Raw genomic sequence first — 14,745 nt, 5'->3', positions numbered from 1 at the left:
GGTGTATATCATGTCTATCTGGTACTGCTGGGTGTATATCATGTCTATCTGGCACTGCTGGGGTGTATATCATGTCTATCTGGTACTGCTGGGTGTATTTAGAGATGAGCGCCGGAAATTTTTCGGGTTTTGTGTTTTGGTTTTGGGTTCGGTTCCGCGGCCGTGTTTTGGGTTCGACCGCGTTTTGGCAAAACCTCACCGAATTTTTTTTTTGTCGGATTCGGGTGTGTTTTGGATTCGGGTGTTTTTTTCAAAAAACCCTAAAAAACAGCTTAAATCATAGAATTTGGGGGTCATTTTGATCCCAAAGTATTATTAACCTCAAAAACCATAATTTACACTCATTTTCAGTCTATTCTGAATACCTCACACCTCACAATATTATTTTTAGTCCTAAAATTTGCACCGAGGTCGCTGTGTGAGTAAGATAAGCGACCCTAGTGGCCGACACAAACACCGGGCCCATCTAGGAGTGGCACTGCAGTGTCACGCAGGATGTCCCTTCCAAAAAACCCTCCCCAAACAGCACATGACGCAAAGAAAAAAAGAGGCGCAATGAGGTAGCTGACTGTGTGAGTAAGATAAGCGACCCTAGTGGCCGACACAAACACCGGGCCCATCTAGGAGTGGCACTGCAGTGTCACGCAGGATGGCCCTTCCAAAAAACCCTCCCCAAACAGCACATGACGCAAAGAAAAAAAGAGGCGCAATGAGGTAGCTGACTGTGTGAGTAAGATAAGCGACCCTAGTGGCCGACACAAACACCTGGCCCATCTAGGAGTGGCACTGCAGTGTCACGCAGGATGGCCCTTCCAAAAAACCCTCCCCAAACAGCACATGACGCAAAGAAAAAAAGAGGCGCAATGAGGTAGCTGACTGTGTGAGTAAGATAAGCGACCCTAGTGGCCGACACAAACACCGGGCCCATCTAGGAGTGGCACTGCAGTGTCACGCAGGATGGCCCTTCCAAAAAACCCTCCCCAAACAGCACATGACGCAAAGAAAAATAAAAGAAAAAAGAGGTGCAAGATGGAATTGTCCTTGGGCCCTCTCCCCCACCCTTATGTTGTATAAACAGGACATGCACACTTTAACCAACCCATCATTTCAGTGACAGGGTCTGCCACACGACTGTGACTGATATGACGGGTTGGTTTGGACCCCCCCCCCCCAAAAAGAAGCAATTAATCTCTCCTTGCACAAACTGGCTCTACAGAGGCAAGATGTCCACCTCATCATCATCCTCCGATATATCACCGTGTACATCCCCCTCCTCACAGATTATCAATTCGTCCCCACTGGAATCCACCATCTCAGCTCCCTGTGTACTTTGTGGAGGCAATTGCTGCTGGTCAATGTCTCCGCGGAGGAATTGATTATAATTCATTTTAATGAACATCATCTTCTCCACATTTTCTGGATGTAACCTCGTACGCCGATTGCTGACAAGGTGAGCGGCGGCACTAAACACTCTTTCGGAGTACACACTTGTGGGAGGGCAACTTAGGTAGAATAAAGCCAGTTTGTGCAAGGGCCTCCAAATTGCCTCTTTTTCCTGCCAGTATAAGTACGGACTGTGTGACGTGCCTACTTGGATGCGGTCACTCATATAATCCTCCACCATTCTTTCAATGTTGAGAGAATCATATGCAGTGACAGTAGACGACATGTCCGTAATCGTTGTCCGGTCCTTCAGTCCGGACCAGATGTCAGCATCAGCAGTCGCTCCAGACTGCCCTGCATCACCGCCAGCGGGTGGGCTCGGAATTCTGAGCCTTTTCCTCGCACCCCCAGTTGCGGGAGAATGTGAAGGAGGAGATGTTGACAGGTCGTGTTCCGCTTGACTTGACAATTTTCTCACCAGCAGGTCTTTCAACCCCAGCAGACTTGTGTCTGCCGGAAAGAGAGATCCAAGGTAGGCTTTAAATCTAGGATCGAGCACGGTGGCCAAAATGTAGTGCTCTGATTTCAACAGATTGACCACCCGTGAATCCTTGTTAAGCGAATTAAGGGCTCCATCCACAAGTCCCACATGCCTAGCGGAATCGCTCCGTGTTAGCTCCTCCTTCAATGTCTCCAGCTTCTTCTGCAAAAGCCTGATGAGGGGAATGACCTGACTCAGGCTGGCAGTGTCTGAACTGACTTCACGTGTGGCAAGTTCAAAGGGCATCAGAACCTTGCACAACGTTGAAATCATTCTCCACTGCGCTTGAGACAGGTGCATTCCACCTCCTATATCGTGCTCAATTGTATAGGCTTGAATGGCCTTTTGCTGCTCCTCCAACCTCTGAAGCATATAGAGGGTTGAATTCCACCTCGTTACCACTTCTTGCTTCAGATGATGGCAGGGCAGGTTCAGTAGTTTTTGGTGGTGCTCCAGTCTTCTGTACGTGGTGCCTGTACGCCGAAAGTGTCCCGCAATTCTTCTGGCCACCGACAGCATCTCTTGCACGCCCCTGTCGTTTTTAAAAAAATTCTGCACCACCAAATTCAAGGTATGTGCAAAACATGGGACGTGCTGGAATTTGCCCAGATTTAATGCACACACAATATTGCTGGCGTTTTCCGATGCCACAAATCCACAGGAGAGTCCAATTGGGGTAAGCCATTCCGCGATGATCTTCCTCAGTTGCCGTAAGAGGTTTTCAGCTGTGTGCGTATTCTGGAAAGCGGTGATACAAAGCGTAGCCTGCCTAGGAAAGAGTTGGCGTTTGCGAGATGCTGCTACTGGTGCCGCCGCTGCTGTTCTTGCGGCGGGAGTCCATACATCTACCCAGTGGGCTGTCACAGTCATATAGTCCTGACCCTGCCCTGCTCCACTTGTCCACATGTCCGTGGTTAAGTGGACATTGGGTACAACTGCATTTTTTAGGACACTGGTGAGTCTTTTTCTGACGTCCGTGTACATTCTCGGTATCGCCTGCCTAGAGAAGTGGAACCTAGATGGTATTTGGTAACGGGGGCACACTGCCTCAATAAATTGTCTAGTTCCCTGTGAACTAACGGCGGATACCGGACGCACGTCTAACACCAACATAGTTGTCAAGGCCTCAGTTATCCGCTTTGCAGCAGGATGACTGCTGTGATATTTCATCTTCCTCGCAAAGGACTGTTGAACAGTCAATTGCTTACTGGAAGTAGTACAAGTGGGCTTACGACTTCCCCTCTGGGATGACCATCGACTCCCAGCAGCAACAACAGCAGCGAAAGCAGCAGTAGGCGTTACACGCAAGGATGCATCGGAGGAATCCCAGGCAGGAGAGGACTCGTCAGAATTGCCAGTGACATGGCCTGCAGGACTATTGGCATTCCTGGGGAAGGAGGAAATTGACACTGAGGGAGTTGGTGGGGTGGTTTGCGTGAGCTTGGTTACAAGAGGAAGGGATTTACTGGTCAGTGGACTGCTTCCGCTGTCGCCCAAAGTTTTTGAACTTGTCACTGACTTATTATGAATGCGCTGCAGGTGACGTATAAGGGAGGATGTTCCGAGGTGGTTAACGTCCTTACCCCTACTTATTACAGCTTGACAAAGGCAACACACGGCTTGACACCTGTTGTCTGCATTTCTGTTGAAATACTTCCACACCGAAGAGCTGATTTTTTTGGTATTTTCACCAGGCATGTCAGTGGCCATATTCCTCCCACGGACAACAGGTGTCTCCCCGGGTGCCTGACTTAAACAAACCACCTCACCATCAGAATCCTCCTGGTCAATTTCCTCCCCAGCGCCAGCAACACCCATATCCTCCTCATCCTGGTGTACTTCAACACTGACATCTTCAATCTGACTATCAGGAACTGGACTGCGGGTGCTCCTTCCAGCACTTGCAGGGGGCGTGCAAATGGTGGAAGGCGCATGCTCTTCACGTCCAGTGTTGGGAAGGTCAGGCATCGCAACCGACACAATTGGACTCTCCTTGTGGATTTGGGATTTCGAAGAACGCACAGTTCTTTGCGGTGCTTTTGCCAGCTTGAGTCTTTTCAGTTTTCTAGCGAGAGGCTGAGTGCTTCCATCCTCATGTGAAGCTGAACCACTAGCCATGAACATAGGCCAGGGCCTCAGCCGTTCCTTGCCACTCCGTGTGGTAAATGGCATATTGGCAAGTTTACGCTTCTCCTCCGACAATTTTATTTTAGGTTTTGGAGTCCTTTTTTTACTGATATTTGGTGTTTTGGATTTGACATGCTCTGTACTATGACATTGGGCATCGGCCTTGGCAGACGACGTTGCTGGCATTTCATCGTCTCGGCCATGACTAGTGGCAGCAGCTTCAGCACGAGGTGGAAGTGGATCTTGATCTTTCCCTAATTTTGGAACCTCAGCATTTTTGTTCTCCATATTTTAATAGGCACAACTAAAAGGCACCTCAGGTAAACAATGGAGATGGATGGATACTTGTATACAATTATGGATGGACTGCCGAGTGCCGACACAGAGGTAGCTACAGCCGTGGACTATTGTACTGTACTGTGTCTGCTGCTAATATAGACTGGATGATAATGAGATGTAGTATGTATGTATAAAGAAGAAAGAAAAAAAAACCACGGGTAGGTGGTATACAATTATGGATGGACTGCCGAGTGCCGACACAGAGGTAGCTACAGCCGTGGACTACCGTACTGTGTCTGCTGCTAATATAGACTGGTTGATAATGAGATGTAGTATGTATAAAGAAGAAAGAAAAAAAAACCACGGGTAGGTGGTATACAATTATGGACGGACTGCCGAGTGCCGACACAGAGGTAGCTACAGCCGTGGACTACCGTACTGTACTGTGTCTGCTGCTAATATAGACTGGATGATAATGAGATGTAGTATGTATAAAGAAGAAAGAAAAAAAAACCACGGGTAGGTGGTATACAATTATGGATGGACTGCCGAGTACCGACACAGAGGTAGCTACAGCCGTGGACTACCGTACTGTACTGTGTCTGCTGCTAATATAGACTGGATGATAATGAGATGTAGTATGTATAAAGAAGAAAGAAAAAAAAACCACGGGTAGGTGGTATACAATTATGGACGGACTGCCGAGTGCCGACACAGAGGTAGCTACAGCCGTGGACTACCGTACTGTGTCTGCTGCTAATATAGACTGGTTGATAATGAGATGTAGTATGTATAAAGAAGAAAGAAAAAAAAACCACGGGTAGGTGGTATACAATTATGGACGGACTGCCGAGTGCTGACACAGAGGTAGCTACAGCCGTGGACTACCGTACTGTACTGTGTCTGCTGCTAATATAGACTGGATGATAATGAGATGTAGTATGTATAAAGAAGAAAGAAAAAAAAAACCACGGGTAGGTGGTATACAATTATGGACGGACTGCCGAGTGCCGACACAGAGGTAGCTACAGCCGTGGACTACCGTACTGTACTGTGTCTGCTGCTAATATAGACTGGATGATAATGAGATGTAGTATGTATAAAGAAGAAAGAAAAAAAAACCACGGGTAGGTGGTATACAATTATGGATGGACTGCCGAGTGCCGACACAGAGGTAGCTACAGCCGTGAACTACCGTACTGTGTCTGCTGCGACTGGATGATAAATAATGATATAAAAAATATATATATATCACTACTGCAGCCGGACAGGTATATATTATATAATGACGGACCTGCTGGACACTGTCTGTCAGCAGAATGAGTTTTTTATTTTATAGAATAAAAAAACACCACACAAGTCACACGACGTGTGTTTAACTTTTACAGGCAGACATTCACAATACAATATAGTATACTATATACTGGTGGTCAGGTCACTGGTCAGTCACACTGGCAGTGGCACTCCTGCAGAAAAAAAGTGTGCACTGTTTAATTTTAATATGTACTCCTGGCTCCTGCTATAACCTAACTGCTCCCCAGTCTCCCCCACAATTAAGCTGTGTGAGCACAGTCAGATATTATACATAGATGATGCAGCAGCACACTGGGCTGAGCACAGATATGGTATGTGACTGAGTCACTGTGTATCGTTTTTTCAGGCAGAGAACGGATTATATTAAATAATATAAAACTGCACTGGTGGTCACTGGTCAGTCACTAGTATAACTAACTAATACTATCAGCAAAATTCTGCACTCTCTGTCTGAGTACTTCTCCTAAGCTCCAGTAAATGAAGTGTCACTGTCTCACTCTCACTCTCCTATCTATTTCTTCTCTAAACGGAGAGGACGCCAGCCACGTCCTCTCACTATCAATCTCAATGCACGTGTAAAATGGCGGCGACGCGCGGCTCCTTATATAGAATCCGAGTCTCGCGATAGAATCCGAGCCTCGCGAGAATCCGACAGCATCATGATGACGTTCGGGCGCGCTCGGGTTAACCGAGCAAGGCGGGAAGATCCGAGTCGCTCGGATCCGTGTAAAAAAAGCTGAAGTTCGGGCGGGTTCGGATTCCGAGGAACCGAACCCGCTCATCTCTAGTGTATATCATGTCTATCTGGCACTGCTGGGGTGTATATCATGTCTATCTGGTACTGCTGGGTGTATATCATGTCTATCTGGCACTGCTGGGGTGTATATCATGTCTATCTGGCACTGCTGGGGGGTATATCATGTCTATCTGGCACTGCTGGGGGGTATATCATGTCTATCTGGTACTGCTAGGGGGTATATCATGTCTATCTGGCACTGCTGGGGTGTATATCATGTCTATCTGGTACTGCTAGGGGGTATATCATGTCTATCTGGTACTGCTAGGGGGTATATCATGTCTATCTGGCACTGCTGGTGTGTATATCATGTCTTTCTGGTACTGCTGGGTGTATATCATGTCTATCTGGCACTGCTGGGGTGTATATCATGTCTATCTGGTACTGCTGGGTGTATATCATGTCTATCTGGCACTGCTGGGGTGTATATCATGTCTATCTGGCACTGCTGGGGTGTATATCATGTCTATCTGGTACTGCTGGGGTGTATATCATGTCTATCTGGCACTGCTGGGGTGTATATCATGTGTATCTGGTACTGCTGGGGTGTATATTATGTCTATCTGGTACTGCTGGGGTGTATATCATGTCTATCTGGCACTGCTGGGGTGTATATCATGTCTATCTGGTACTGCTGGGGGGCATATCATGTCTATCTGGTACTGCTGGGGTGTATATCATGTCTATCTGGTACTGCTGCGGGGCATATCATGTCTATCTGGCACTGCTGGGGTGTATATCATGCAGGGCCGGACTGGGACTAAAAATAGGCCCTGGCATTTTTGAAGCACACAGGCCCACCTCTGTGACTCCTCCCCTTACTATTCCTGACTCCTCCCACTTATTAGTCTATGCTCTTACAAATATAATTAATATTCTAACAACATACAAGCGTACATCATTTTCTATTAAAATACACACAACCTGTGGTTGAAGTGGAAATGTTTAAGTGGGGGTATGTAAATGTGAAGTTTGTAAATAAGCGCGTGCGGAAGGCGCGCGCTCCGGAAAAGGGGGCGTGGCCACTCGAAAGGGGGCGTGTCCTTCAGTGTAGTTTATCACACCATACACCCCTTATACGCATTATGCACCACAATAATAGGACCCCTTATACTATCTAGTACTGGTGCCTCTTTCACATTATACCACACAGTATGAGCCGAAATTCACATTATAGCACCCAGTATGAGCCGAAATTTACATTATATGCCCCCAATAGTGCAGTGCCAGATCCACAATTGCCCCCACAGTGCCAGGTATACAAATGCCCCCACAGTTCCAGGTATACAAATGCCCCCACAGTGCCAGGTATACAATTGCCCCCACAGTGCCAGGTATACAATTGCCCCCACAGTGCCAGGTATACAAATGCCCCCACAGTGCCAGGTAAACAATTGCCCCCACAGTGCCAGGTATACAAATGCCCCCACAGTTCCAGGTATACAAATGCCCCCACAGTGCCAGGTATACAATTGCCCCCACAGTGCCAGGTATACAATTGCCCCCACAGTGCCAGGTATACAAATGCCCCCACAGTGCCAGGTAAACAATTGCCCCCACAGTGCCAGGTATACAAATGCCCCACAGTGCCAGCCAATTGCCCCCACAGTGCCAGATATACAATTGTCCCCACAGCAGCCAGTGCTGCAGCTACTTACCGCTGCTGCACTGCTACTGCTGCTGCTGCTCCTCCGGGCTGTGAGGGAGGTGGGTGAATCAGGAGAGCAGAGCGCCCGCCAGCGCGGCTGTGTCTGGTGCTGCGGCGGCTTCGTTCAAACCAGCCGCCGGTTCGTGAGTCAATCAGAGCTCGCGGACCGGCGGCTTCTGATTGGCTGCCGGTCCGCGAGCTCTGATTGGCTCACGAACCGGCGGCTGGTTTGAACGAAGCCGCCGCAGCACCAGACACAGCCGCGCTGGCGGGCGCTCTGCTCTCCTCTCCTGACAGCTGAGACATGCTGCCGCCGGACTGAGCGGCAGCGTGTCTCAGTGACCGCTGGACCGTCCCAAGTGGCCATCGGCCCTTCTGGCATTTGCCAGAAGTGCCAGATGGCCAGTCCGGCCCTGATATCATGTCTATCTGGCACTGCTGGGGTGTATATCATGTCTATCTGGTACTGCTGGGTGTATATCATGTCTATCTGGTACTGCTGGGTGTATATCATGTCTATCTGGTACTGCTGGGGTGTATATCATGTCTATCTGGTACTGCTGGGGTGTATATCATGTCTATCTGGTACTGCTGGGTGTATATCATGTCTATCTGGTACTGCTGGGTGTATATCATGTCTATCTGGTACTACTGGGGGGCATATCATGTCTATCTGGTACTGCTGGGTGTATATCATGTCTATCTGGTACTGCTGGGTGTATATCATGTCTATCTGGTACTGCTGGGGTGTATATCATGTCTATCTGGTACTGCTGGGGTGTATATCATGTCTATCTGGCACTGCTGGGTGTATATCATGTCTATCTGGTACTGCTGGGGTGTATATCATGTCTATCTGGTACTGCTGGGGTGTATATCATGTCTATCTGGTACTGCTGGGGTGTATATCATGTCTATCTGGTACTGCTGGGTGTATATCATGTCTATCTGGTACTGCTGGGGTGTATATCATGTCTATCTGGTACTGCTGGGGTGTATATCATGTCTATCTGGTACTGCTGGGTGTATATCATGTCTATCTGGTACTGCTGGGTGTATATCATGTCTATCTGGTACTACTGGGGGGCATATCATGTCTATCTGGTACTGCTGGGTGTATATCATGTCTATCTGGTACTGCTGGGTGTATATCATGTCTATCTGGTACTGCTGGGGTGTATATCATGTCTATCTGGTACTGCTGGGGTGTATATCATGTCTATCTGGCACTGCTGGGTGTATATCATGTCTATCTGGCACTGCTGAGGTGTATATCATGTCTATCTGGCACTGCTGGGGGGCATATCATGTCTATCTGGTACTGCTGGGTGTATATCATGTCTATCTGGTACTGCTGGGGTGTATATCATGTCTATCTGGCACTGCTGGGGTGTATATCATGTCTATCTGGTACTGCTGGGGTGTATATCATGTCTATCTGGTACTGCTGGATGTATATCATGTCTATCTGGCACTGCTGAGGTGTATATCATGTCTATCTGGTACTGCTGGGTGTATATCATGTCTATCTGGTACTGCTGGGTGTATATCATGTCTATCTGGTACTGCTGGGGTGTATATCATGTCTATCTGGTACTGCTGGGGTGTATATCATGTCTATCTGGCACTGCTGGGTGTATATCATGTCTATCTGGCACTGCTGAGGTGTATATCATGTCTATCTGGCACTGCTGGGGGGCATATCATGTCTATCTGGTACTGCTGGGTGTATATCATGTCTATCTGGTACTGCTGGGGTGTATATCATGTCTATCTGGCACTGCTGGGGTGTATATCATGTCTATCTGGTACTGCTGGGGTGTATATCATGTCTATCTGGTACTGCTGGATGTATATCATGTCTATCTGGCACTGCTGAGGTGTATATCATGTCTATCTGGTACTGCTGGGTGTATATCATGTCTATCTGGTACTGCTGGATGTATATCATGTCTATCTGGCACTGCTGGGGTGTATATCATGTCTATCTGGCACTGCTGGGTGTATATCATGTCTATCTGGTACTGCTGGGTGTATATCATGTCTATCTGGTACTGCTGGATGTATATCATGTCTATCTGGCACTGCTGGGGTGTATATCATGTCTATCTGGCACTGCTGGGTGTATATCATGTCTATCTGGCACTGCTGGGGTGTATATCATGTCTATCTGGTGCTGCTGAGGTGTATATCATGTCTATCTGGTACTGCTGGGGTGTATATCATGTCTATCTGGCACTGCTGGGTGTATATCATGTCTATCTGGCACTGCTGGGTGTATATCATGTCTATCTGGCACTGCTGAGGTGTATATCATGTCTATCTGGCACTGCTGGGGGGCATATCATGTCTATCTGGTACTGCTGGGTGTATATCATGTCTATCTGGTACTGCTGGGGTGTATATCATGTCTATCTGGTACTGCTGGGGTGTATATCATGTCTATCTGGTACTGCTGGGGTGTATATCATGTCTATCTGGTACTGCTGGGGTGTATATCATGTCTATCTGGTACTGCTGGATGTATATCATGTCTATCTGGCACTGCTGAGGTGTATATCATGTCTATCTGGCACTGCTGGGGGGCATATCATGTCTATCTGGTACTGCTGGGTGTATATCATGTCTATCTGGTACTGCTGGGTGTATATCATGTCTATCTGGCACTGCTGGGGTGTATATCATGTCTATCTGGTACTGCTGGGTGTATATCATGTCGGACTGACACTGCTGAGGTGTATATCATGTCTATCTGGCACTGCTGGGGGCATATCATGTCTATCTGGTACTGCTGGGTGTATATCATGTCTATCTGGCACTGCTGAGGTGTATATCATGTCTATCTGGCACTGCTGGGGTGTATATCATGTCTATCTGGCACTGCTGGGGTGTATATCACGTCTATCTGGCACTGCTAGGGTGTATATCATGTCTATCTGGTACTGCTAGGGGGTATATCATGTGTATCTGGTACTGCTGGGGTGTATATCATGTCTATCTGGCACTGCTGGGCGGCATATCATGTCTATCTGGCACAGCTGGGGTGTATATCATGTCTATCTGGCACTGCTGGGCGTATATAATGTCTATCTGGCACTGCTGGGGTGTATATCATGTCTATCTGGTACTGCTGGGGTGTATATCATGTCTATCTGGCACTGCTGGGGTGTATATCATGTCTATCTGGCACTGCTGGGTGTATATCATGTCTATCTGGCACTGCTGGGGTGTATATCATGTCTATCTGGTACTGCTGGGTGTATATCATGTCTATCTGGCACTGCTGGGGTGTATATCATGTCTATCTGGCACTGCTGGGGTGTATATCATGTCTATCTGGCACTGCTGGGGTGTATATCATGTCTTTCTGGTACTGCTGGCTGTATATCATGTCTATCTGGCACTGCTGGGGTGTATATCATGTCTATCTGCTACTGCTGGGGTGTATATCATGTCTATCTGCTACTGCTGGGGTGTATATCATGTCTATCTGCTACTGCTGGGGTGTATATCATGTCTATCTGGCACTGCTGGGGTGTATATCATGTCTATCTGGCACTGCTGGGGTGTATATCATGTCTATCTGGCACTGCTGGGGTGTATATCATGTCTATCTGGCACTGCTGGGGGGCATATCATGTCTATCTGGCACTGCTGGGTGTATATCATGTCTATCTGGCACTGCTGGGGTGTATATCATGTCTATCTGGCACTGCTGGGGGGCATATCATGTCTATCTGGCACTGCTGGGGTGTATATCATGTCTATCTGGTACTGCCGGGGTGTATATCATGTCTATCTGGCACTGCTGGGGTGTATATCATGTCTATCTGGTACTGCTGGGGTGTATATCATGTCTATCTGGTACTGCTGGGGGGTATATCATGTCTATCTGGCACTGCTAGGGGGTATATCATGTCTATCTGGCACTGCTAGGGGGTATATCATGTGTATCTGGCACTGCACTACTGTAGACATTATGTGTATCTGACACTATACTGGAGACATTGTGTGTAAGGAACACTACTGTGACTGTTATGTGTAATGCTGCTAATTGTGTGCGTAGAGGGGGTGTGAAAATATATTTATTTATAGTTTGATAATATGAAGTTGTGAGGCCCCGCCCACTTTTTCAGGAGACCACGCCCACTTTTCCAGGAGGGCCCGCTTTTCCATAGAGTATGGGAGGGGACGCTTTGATATTTTCTCGCTCAGAGTGCTAGTAGGCCTGGAGCCGGCCCTGACTGAAAGATTAGGTTCCTATCGGGGGAAGTCTCAGGAGAGTTGCCAATCTGGGAGCCTTGAAGAGGAGGTTCTTAGCTTGCAAAAGGTCAAAAAACAGGTAGATGGAGGGGACGCAGTCTTGTCAGAATCCCGGGAAGAGGGGATGAGCCTAATAATATTGTGCCTATGGGTGGCCTGATGTGGTTGTGGAGTCTCCTTTGTATATAGAGGTTTTAGCAAAGATGGTTAAATTAAAAAAACGGAGGTTCTAGTTAAGTCACCTGTGATCAAGCATGGATATCACTATCTGGACTGTTCGTGGTTGAGAAAACCTGATCTACAGTAGGTAATCGAATAGATTATACCAGTGGTTCCCAAACTCAGTCCTCAGGGCACCCTAACGGTCCAGGTTTTAAGGATATCCATGATTTAGCACAGGTGAATTAATGAATACCTCTGTTACTTTAATTTAACCATCTGTGCTCAGCCATGGATATCCTTAAAACCTGCACTGTTAGGGAGTCCTGAGGGAACCACTAGATTATACATTACATTTATTAACAATGCCTAGGCTTACTATACTATCCCTTTATACCAGGACACACATGAATTACACAGGTTCTGTGGCTGATTAAAACCAGGTGGAATGCAGGGTTCACGTCCAGCCACAGAACCTGTGTAATTCATGTGTGTCCCGGTATAAAGGGATCATATGGTCAGCCTAACAATACGGATGTCTTCATCTACCTCATCTTCCTCAGGCACATGCTCACCGGTTCTTATATAAAGGTTATTAGGAAAACTTTCACCAAGCCTCCTGTCTGAGCATTACGCTGCCGGCGTGGGTTGTGTGAGGTGACACAGTGACCTCTGCTCTCCCTATCTCACCCATTTTCAGAAACAAAATAATGTCAATTAAGCAGCACCCACGAATAGCCAGAGTGGCCCATTAATGTCAGTGCCTGTGGGATGGACATTCGCAAACATATGGCAACCCCTGACTGAATGTGGTGACCAAAATCTGATCACGTTTCTGACCTACCGGAGATGTTCTGACATCTAACAAAATGTACTCTATTAGCGGAGAGTTTAAACTCTAAACCATACTTACCTACATTGTAAGTCTCCTCTCCGGGAGAAGCCCGGAGAGGAGACGCTGCAGGTGTCTTCGGGGGGCGGGGCTGGACTGTGACATCACTAAGCCCCGGCCCCCGCATCGGGAAATGCCGCGATTCGCGGGTCCGCGGGAAGGGGGCGGGGCTAAAATGACGCGATTTGCGGCATTTTAACCCCTTCTCCACCCGACAGACCCGCGAATGCGGGAGGTTATCTCTCCATCCTGCTCGCATCACTAGGGTGCGAGCAGGATGCGGGAGACCTGCCCACTCTTCCGGGGGTGCGGGGGGCTACCCCAAAAAACGGGAGCCTCCCGCAGCTTCCGGGAGAGTAGGTAAGTATGCTCTAAACACTATAGTTGTTCCAACGCAGATATTTTGTTGCCAGAGAATTAGATGTGAAAATGAATCTCCCTTTAAAGTAATCACAGACAGGTATCATTATACCGGATCACAAAGCCCCATTTATCCGCCTGCACTAATCAGAGCAACGTGCAAACAGTGTGAGAAACAAACTACTTCACTCCTCTGGAGTAATCCCCCCATTACAGAGAGTAACCGCTGCTGAGAACGCAGGAGGATTTGCGAGGTGTATTCCTGTGACATATGGACGTTACCAGTACATGGGAGTTATTGTTTAGGATGGTGGGAGAGGGGGCCAGTGGCATACTGGGAACACGGTGGGATTTAGGGGAAGATTTAGCAAAGTTGGAGAGAGATAAAATAAGAATTTACTTACCGATAATTCTATTTCTCATAGTCCGTAGTGGATGCTGGGGACTCCGTAAGGACCATGGGGAATAGCGGCTCCGCAGGAGACTGGGCACATCTAAAGAAAGCTTTAGGACTAACTGGTGTGCACTGGCTCCTCCCCCTATGACCCTCCTCCAAGCCTCAGTTAGGATACTGTGCCCGGACGAGCGTACACAATAAGGAAGGATTTTGAATCCCGGGTAAGACTCATACCAGCCACACCAATCACACCGTATAACCTGTGATCTGAACCCAGTTAACAGCATGATAACAGAGGAGCCTCTGAAAGATGGCTCACAACAATAATAACCCGATTTTTGTAACAATAACTATGTACAAGTATTGCAGACAATCCGCACTTGGGATGGGCGCCCAGCATCCACTACGGACTATGAGAAATAGAATTATCGGTAAGTAAATTCTTATTTTCTCTAACGTCCTAAGTGGATGCTGGGGACTCCGTAAGGACCATGGGGATTATACCAAAGCTCCCAAACGGGCGGGAGAGTGCGGATGACTCTGCAGCACCAAATGAGAGAACTCCAGGTCCTCCTCAGCCAGGATA

Source organism: Pseudophryne corroboree, chromosome 2 (genome assembly GCF_028390025.1).
Source record: "Pseudophryne corroboree isolate aPseCor3 chromosome 2, aPseCor3.hap2, whole genome shotgun sequence".
NCBI lineage: Eukaryota > Metazoa > Chordata > Amphibia > Anura > Myobatrachidae > Pseudophryne > Pseudophryne corroboree.
This window is presented reverse-complemented; position numbering follows the sequence as displayed.